The 7,347-nt window shown below is 41.8% G+C and overlaps 1 pseudogene; it reads right to left on the bottom strand.

Moving 5' to 3' along the window:
- Positions 1-4,525: 4,525 nt before the first annotated feature.
- On the bottom strand, positions 4,526-7,010 carry LOC106778679 (annotated as a pseudogene).
- Between the last annotated feature and the right edge of the window lie 337 nt (positions 7,011-7,347).

Here is a 7,347-nt window from a genome sequence, read left to right as displayed (position 1 = left end):
GCACTCTGAAATGTAGCTGGCGCATTTATTAGCCCGAAAGGCATCACTAAAAACTCAAACAAGCCCTGATGTGTCCGAAAGGCAGTCTTATGGATATCTTCCTCACCCATGCATATTTGATGATATCCAGCCTTCAAGTCCAACTTAGAAAAGAACCTTGCCCCCTTGAGCTCATCTAACAACTTTTCAATCACTGGTATAGGAAATTTATTTGGAACGATAGCCTTGTTTAATGCTTGGTAATCCATGCAAAACCTCCAACTCCCATCTTTCTTTTTCACCAAAATCACGGGGCTGGAAAATGGACTCTGGCTCGGCCTTATGGACTCTCAATCAACTACATTTGTAACAAATACTAGTTTGTTGATAATAGGTGGAGCTTTGTGACATTGGCCAGGGAAACAAGATAACACAAAGAATGAGTACTGTTGACAATGTTGAAAGTATGTACTTGTATATGTAACTTGTCAAATGCAAATCTCTGAGTAATCTAATCATTGTGCAAAGTTTGTTGATTTAGTTGTTTTGTTAATATTGATACCATTGTTAGTAACTTCTTGCTGTCTAGTACCATTGTTCATAACCTTTTGTTATGTCCAAGAGTGCCTGATATTTATGTTGCAAAGTAATTTAATGAAAAACATTCATGCATGCATTTGGTAGGGGAATCTCCAATCCTTTCCTTGAGGACAATGTTGAACATTTAGGAGATGACATTTGATAGGTTCCTGGATTGGAAAACTGATAGGTTCCTTTATGCAAGGAACTGAACAGTAGCAAAAATACTCACACTCACACAACAGTATAAGAAATATGTATGTAGATGTATTGATATTTCCTCTGTAATGGTAAGAAAAGATGAATATAGGTATCTAACTCTCCCCCAAGGAAGCCTCCCTTCCTCCACTGGCCAAGAGGTCCAGTCTCAATTCCAAAATCATAATCTGCTCCCCTCTCTCAAACTATTTGTTATTTATACTCTCTCTCTCCTAACAAACTCACCCTCTCTCCTCTAACTGATTTCCCCTCTACCCGCCCTTAACTTTCTCATCTTTTATTCCTCCTCACATACACTTTTAATTGTCTAACATTACCCTCCTCTCCAAGATCAACCTTGTCCTCAAGGTTGAAGTGAGGGAACTACTGTCGAATGTATTGTTCCTCTTCCCAAGTCGCTCCATCCAACCCACCTTCTTGCCATTGTATTAAAACTTGGGGAATCTCCTCTCCTTGTTGCAACTGGATCCTGCACTATAATACCTTTAGAGGGGTGTACATAGGCCTGTCAACTTGCAGTCCAATGGGAAGATGCCCTTCCACCGAATGATCCCCTATAGCTAGCTTCAATTGGGAAGCATGAAAAACAGGGTGGATTGTTGATGTTGTAGGTAATTGCAAGCGAAAAACGACTGGTCCTAATTGTTTCTCCACCAAAAATGGTCCATAATACCGTGCAGAAAGTTTTGGGTGTAAGCGTGTGGGCATAGAAGTCTGTCTATGAGGCTGGATTTTCAAGAATACCTAATCTCCCTCCTTGATCTTGGTGTCCATCCTCTTCCTGTTGGCATAGTGAGTCATCTGGTCTTGAGCTCTAGCCAGATGATATTTAAGTTGTGTCAAAGCCTCATCTTGTGTTTGTAAGTCTTGTGCAACGGCTTCCACCACTGTTTCTCCAGGAATGAAACGTGAGAGAGAGTTGGAGGGGGTCTTCCATACACAGTTTCAAAAGGTGTGCATTTTGAAGCTCCTTGGTAGTAGTGTTGTACCAATATTCCGCCCAAGGCAAGACTGTACTCTCAAATTTTTGGTTGCTCAGAACTAAAACAACGCAAATAAGTTCCCAGCACCCTATTCAGCACCTTAATTCCTCCAGCACCTTTTGCAAACTCTCATCTTTTTCCACCTCCTCCATGATCTCTTGAAATTCAGGCCAATATGGCCGTGATATCATATGTAACAACTTGTTTGTTTCCTCATCCTGCATGCCTTTTCTGGATAACCCATCCGCCACATGATTGGAAGCACATGTCCTATATTTGATTTCAAATTCGTACCCCAAAAGTTTAGCTAGCCAATTTTGCTGACTTTGAGTTGTAATGCGTTGTTCCAATACATAACGCAAACTCTTCTGATCAGTAAAAACAACAAACTTCTGACCCAATAGATATGGCTTCCAATGTTGTATAGCAAGCACACGTGCCATTAATTTCTTCTCATAAATGGACTTGGTTAAGGAAGACTGAGATAATGCCTTACTAAAGAAGGCTATGGGTCTGTTTTTTTGGGACAAAACAGCCCCAATGCCTGTACCCAAAGCATCACATTCTACAACAAAGGTTTGCTCAAAGTCAGGGAGAATCAACACTGGAGCTGTAGTCACTGCCTCTTTAAGCTTCTGTGTTGCCATGGCCCCCTCTTTAGACCATTTCAACATCCCTTTTTTCAACAAATCAGTAAGGGGTTTAGCCATTTTCCCATAGTCTCTAATGAACCTGCGATAATACCCAGTTAACCCAAGGAACCCTCTCAACTCCTTGATGTTTCTAGGTTCTGGCCATTCCAAGACAGCTGCAACCTTCTCCCTGTCCATCTCCACCCCTGCTACCGATATCTTGTGCCCCAAATATCTCACTTGTCTAATCCCAAATTCACACTTCTTTTTGTTTGCAAAAAGTTCATGTTCAGCCAAGACTTTTAAGACTTGAGTGAGGTGTTGAGAATGCTCCTCCCAAGTCTTGCTATAGATGAGTATATCGTCAAAAAATACTAACACGAACCTCCTCAATAGCAGCCTTAAAACTGAATTCATCATGTCTTGGAATGTAGCTGGGGCATTTGTTGGGGCATTTGTTAATCCAAAGGGCATCACAAGGAATTCATAATGCCTTTGATGTGTCCGAAAAGCAGTTTTTGGAATATCTTCCCTCTTCATTCTTATCTGATGATATCCAGCCTTTAAATCAACTTTAGAAAAGTAAGATGCACCTTGAAGTTCATCCAGCAGCTCCTCAATGACTGGAATGGGGTATTTATCAGCCACGGTTACTCTGTTCAATGCCCTATAATCCACACAAAACCTCCAACTTCCATCCTTCTTTTTCACCAATATTACAGGACTAGAGTAGGGACTGTTAGTGGGCCTGATAATGCCCAAATTCAGCATCTCTTCCACTTGACGCTCTATCTCAGCTTTCATTCCATGAGGGTACCTGTATGGCCTCACATTGACGGGCTCACTACCCTCTTTTAAGGGAATTCTGTGATCCACTCTCCTCTCGGGTGGGAGGCCATGGGGTCTCAGAATACCCCTTCAAAAGTACTTAGAATCTGTTCCAGCTCTACCTCCTCATCTTGCATTAAGTCACTCTCTTCCATCTTTTCATCCACCAATTCTGTTTGGTTTAAGCTCCATACTAAAGTCAGCATTTCAATCCCTTTACCTACGTGTCAATGATGGATCCCCCTTTACCTCCACTTCTCTTCCTCCATGCGCCACCTTCATGATGAGTTGTCCCCAATCTACTTTGATCTCTCCTAGGGAGGATAACTAGGTCATTCCCAATATTATGTCCACACTGCCTAATTCAAGGAGATATAACTTATCTCTAACTTCTAAGTTTTCTAGTAACACCGAGACTCCTGTGCAATACCCGCTGGTTTCTTTCCTTTGTCCATCCCCTAAACACACCGTGTGTCGGTGCACTTCAGACCCAGCTCTTTCACCAATCGGGTGGATATAAAACTATGGGTAGCTCCACTGTCAATAAGCACCAGAACTCTCTTCCCCTGCACCCAACCTTGCAGCTTCATCGTGTTCGATTGCGAGAGGCCACTTGCGGACAATCCCGACAACTCCATAGCCTTCTGTTCTACTTTGACACTTGCCTCCGCTTTTTCATCTTCGTCCTCCTCCGCCAATATCATCACCCGTATGCTCCGTTCAGCACAACGATGGCCTGGACTGTAGGGTCCGCCGCAGTGGAAACAACGTCCTTCTTCTCGCCGCTTCATGTATTCTTGGTAAGGCAGGGTCCGCACGCCTCGTCCCGTGGTTCCTCCTCCACTGTTACCCGCCTTCGAAGCCATGGTATTCGCACTAACGTCCTTCTTCATTCCTTGCCCTCCGCCACCATTCACCGATCCCTCCGACGGTCTGCGAAAAGTTTTTGTCCTCGCCACCGTCCCTGAACTTGCGGAGTATCTTCCCCACGTCGCTTCGCCTCTTCCTCCCACTCCACTACTTCCTCGCGACGTCCATCCCCCTTGTTCGACGTCCCTAGCTCTCTCCGTTGCCGTCAACAAGTCGCGTGGGTCATGCGGTCTCACAGCGTTTCACAATCCCTCCTGCAAACTCGCGAAAAAATACCCCAGCAATTGGTCTTCGGTTACTCCGGTCGCCTGTTATGAAATAGTGAAAGAGATGAGGGGAAATCTCCCTTGTGTTGAATATACACATAGAGTCATTTATTTATAATAGAAGAAATATGTGCTAAGCCCAAAATACAAATAAGAAATATAAACAAACTAACTAAAGATAAGAGATAAATATAAACTAAATATAATATCTCTAACACTCCCCCTCAAGCTGGAGCATATAAATCATATGTTCCAAGCTTGTTATAAAGATAATCAATTCTAGGTCCTCGCAAGGACTTAGTGAATATGTCTGCCAACTGGTTGCTTGAGTTAACGAACTCAGTCTTGATATCTCCATATATGATTTTTTTCTCTAATAAAATGGCAATCGACTTCAATGTGCTTGGTTCTCTCATGGAAGACAGGGTTAGCTCTAATATGAAGAGCAGCTTGATTATCACATTTGTTCCAAGAGAGTCAAATTCTCTCTCCACAGGATAAGTGTGATCCTGTCTACACAATCTATTATTTCCAAAAGCGTACCATATCCTTCCCCCACCTCAGCTCTTATATAGGAGCTTTATTTATTTCCCACCCAAACTAATAATACTAATAATTCTAATAATACGGTTATAACTGCCTAACGCCTCTTCCCCTCTGTATTCCCTATCATTACCCATCACCTGATGTGCAACCTTGTCCTCAAGGTTGAAGTTTGGAATTGTTCCTTAATAGTCAGCACATTCGCCCAAGTTGCTCCCTTCCTTCCCCTTTCCTGCCATTCAACATATATCTATAGTACTTCCTCCGTCTCGAACTTCCACTTCTTCCTCTAAGTTCATGACTCGAACTCTTGCATTTCCTACGACAACTCTCATGATGGTGGTCCCTGTCATTGTACTTTCTACTATGATTACGATGGGACTGCTTGTCATGGCTGCGATGCCCGTAACGACTCTTGCTATTGTTGTTCCTTTTATGATGCTTCCCAAATAATTGGTGTCTCAAATCCCAGCTAATTCTTTTCAAATGCATGAAGTTGCAGCCATGGTGGTTGCAAATATTCTCCTCGTACTGCCTGCAAGTAACTCCTTGAAAATCCGTCATCAATGAGAAGTCCACGATCACTGGCTACTGGCATAAAATCGTCCCGTGAGGTTCCTGACAACATTTGCAACATGCTCCTCCTCTCTGAACTTAACGTATACATTGCCCGCCATGTGGTCGGCGAGGTTGTCGCAAACCTTGAGGCTTTCAAACCTTGAGGCTTTCAAAGATATCCTCATATAACTCCTCAAAGGGGTCGTGGATCTGGCGGTGGTTGATAGGGTTGCCGTGGGCATCGCCATCGGGGATTATCATGTCTGAGCGCTGGTACATGTTGGAGAGCATAATGGTAGGACTTATGCTCAGCTTTGTATGGAGGAAAGAGCACGAATTACTGTCCCTACACACGCCTCTCTTGAAGTAGAATGAGCAATTCACCATGACCGTCGTTGTACCGAACAAGTGCTCCACCATTGCCACCACCACAAGGCTCACATGTGGTTTTTTTCTTCTCTTTGCTGCTGTCTAGGGTTTTTAATTTCTTCCTTTCCCAAAGTCCGCCCCAGAGTTATGATAAATAACTGTTTATCATAACTGTTTTGAATGTGATTGCTGATTTTAGGGTCTGATTGAATTGTTGAAATCTGCATTGAATCCTGATTTACCTCACTTTACTCTTTGTCCATTGACTTCATTAGCATGGTCCATTGTTTCTGCCCAGTTTCATTCACTGATTTGCTGAAAAGGATGGTCTTGCCATAATCAGTTGTCTTTCACTTGTTGTGGTATCTAAATTCTGTTCTGAGCTTACGGTCATAACTCCTCTTGAATTGAATGTATGCTTATTACTGAATGTCACCTAGCTGTATCATTCCCATTTAGATATATAATATATCTGTTGTGTGTGACATATTTGTGCATAAGCTGATCTGTTTGGAGTAATTAAGCTCCAGCCTCAACTTGTTTCAATTGCTAAAGCATCATTCAGTTTTAAGAATTGATTAAAGCACCTACTGTCCAATTCTGATTTGATGGTTGAATTAATTAGGTGCTTAGTTTTTGCATTGAATCACATCCAATCTGAATCTAGTTCACTTTCCATTTGCAATTACTGGATTTTGTTGAGATTTTTGTGTGTAAGCCTGATATAGTTCGAATTTAAGAGCTACAAAACTGCCAGGATCATCAAGTGAACACGTGCAGGCCAGAGAATAATAGGGGAGTTGTTTGCTTAAACTATCTTCTTTGTTATCGATTGAAATTGCTTGAATTGGGTAGACTGCTGATTTCTGGTTTGAAATTCTATGCAGATCTGAACTGATTGGACTTAAACAGCTAGAAGCAGCCATATAAGTTGAAAGCCTTGGAAGTACTGCTGAGATAATTTGTAGAATTGTGGGCTGAACACTTTGTAAACCACAGCTGGAGATAGCATTTGCATAAAGGGAGTTGTTTAATTGCTTCTGTTTGTTCCAGTTGTTTGCTTAAATTGATTGTGTTATGAATTGCACTTTGTTAGCTTGCCTGATCTGCTGAATTGCGTGTGCAGTTTGTCTTTGGAGAACAAAAACAACCTTCTAACTACATCAATTGCACACGGCTAAAACAGGGAAGTTTCTTTTATAATTCATATGGTTTTCTTCTGCAATATGTTTGACTGAACAATGATCCATGTATCCAATGTGTTTGTAGGAGTAAACCACCAGCTTCATGATTAGGCAGAGCAAGTTGAAAGCAACATTGATCATGAGAAAATTCTGCAGCAGTGCACCATATCAAGAACGTCCAAGAACAAGACCAGTAGCATAGTCTATTTTTTTTGTTTTATTTGTATTTGTTTATTCCATTTTATTTGTAATGGGCTTGTATTAGTCCTTTTTCTTTGGTTTCTATTGGTTTGTAAATGGTCATTTATAAAGTCCAAGTTGATTGGAAGAGTTCTTA

Source organism: Vigna radiata, unplaced genomic scaffold, assembly GCF_000741045.1.
Source record: "Vigna radiata var. radiata cultivar VC1973A unplaced genomic scaffold, Vradiata_ver6 scaffold_147, whole genome shotgun sequence".
Taxonomy (NCBI): domain Eukaryota; kingdom Viridiplantae; phylum Streptophyta; class Magnoliopsida; order Fabales; family Fabaceae; genus Vigna; species Vigna radiata.
Note: the sequence above shows the minus strand (reverse complement) of the source record. Positions and strands in the feature narration are given on the sequence as shown.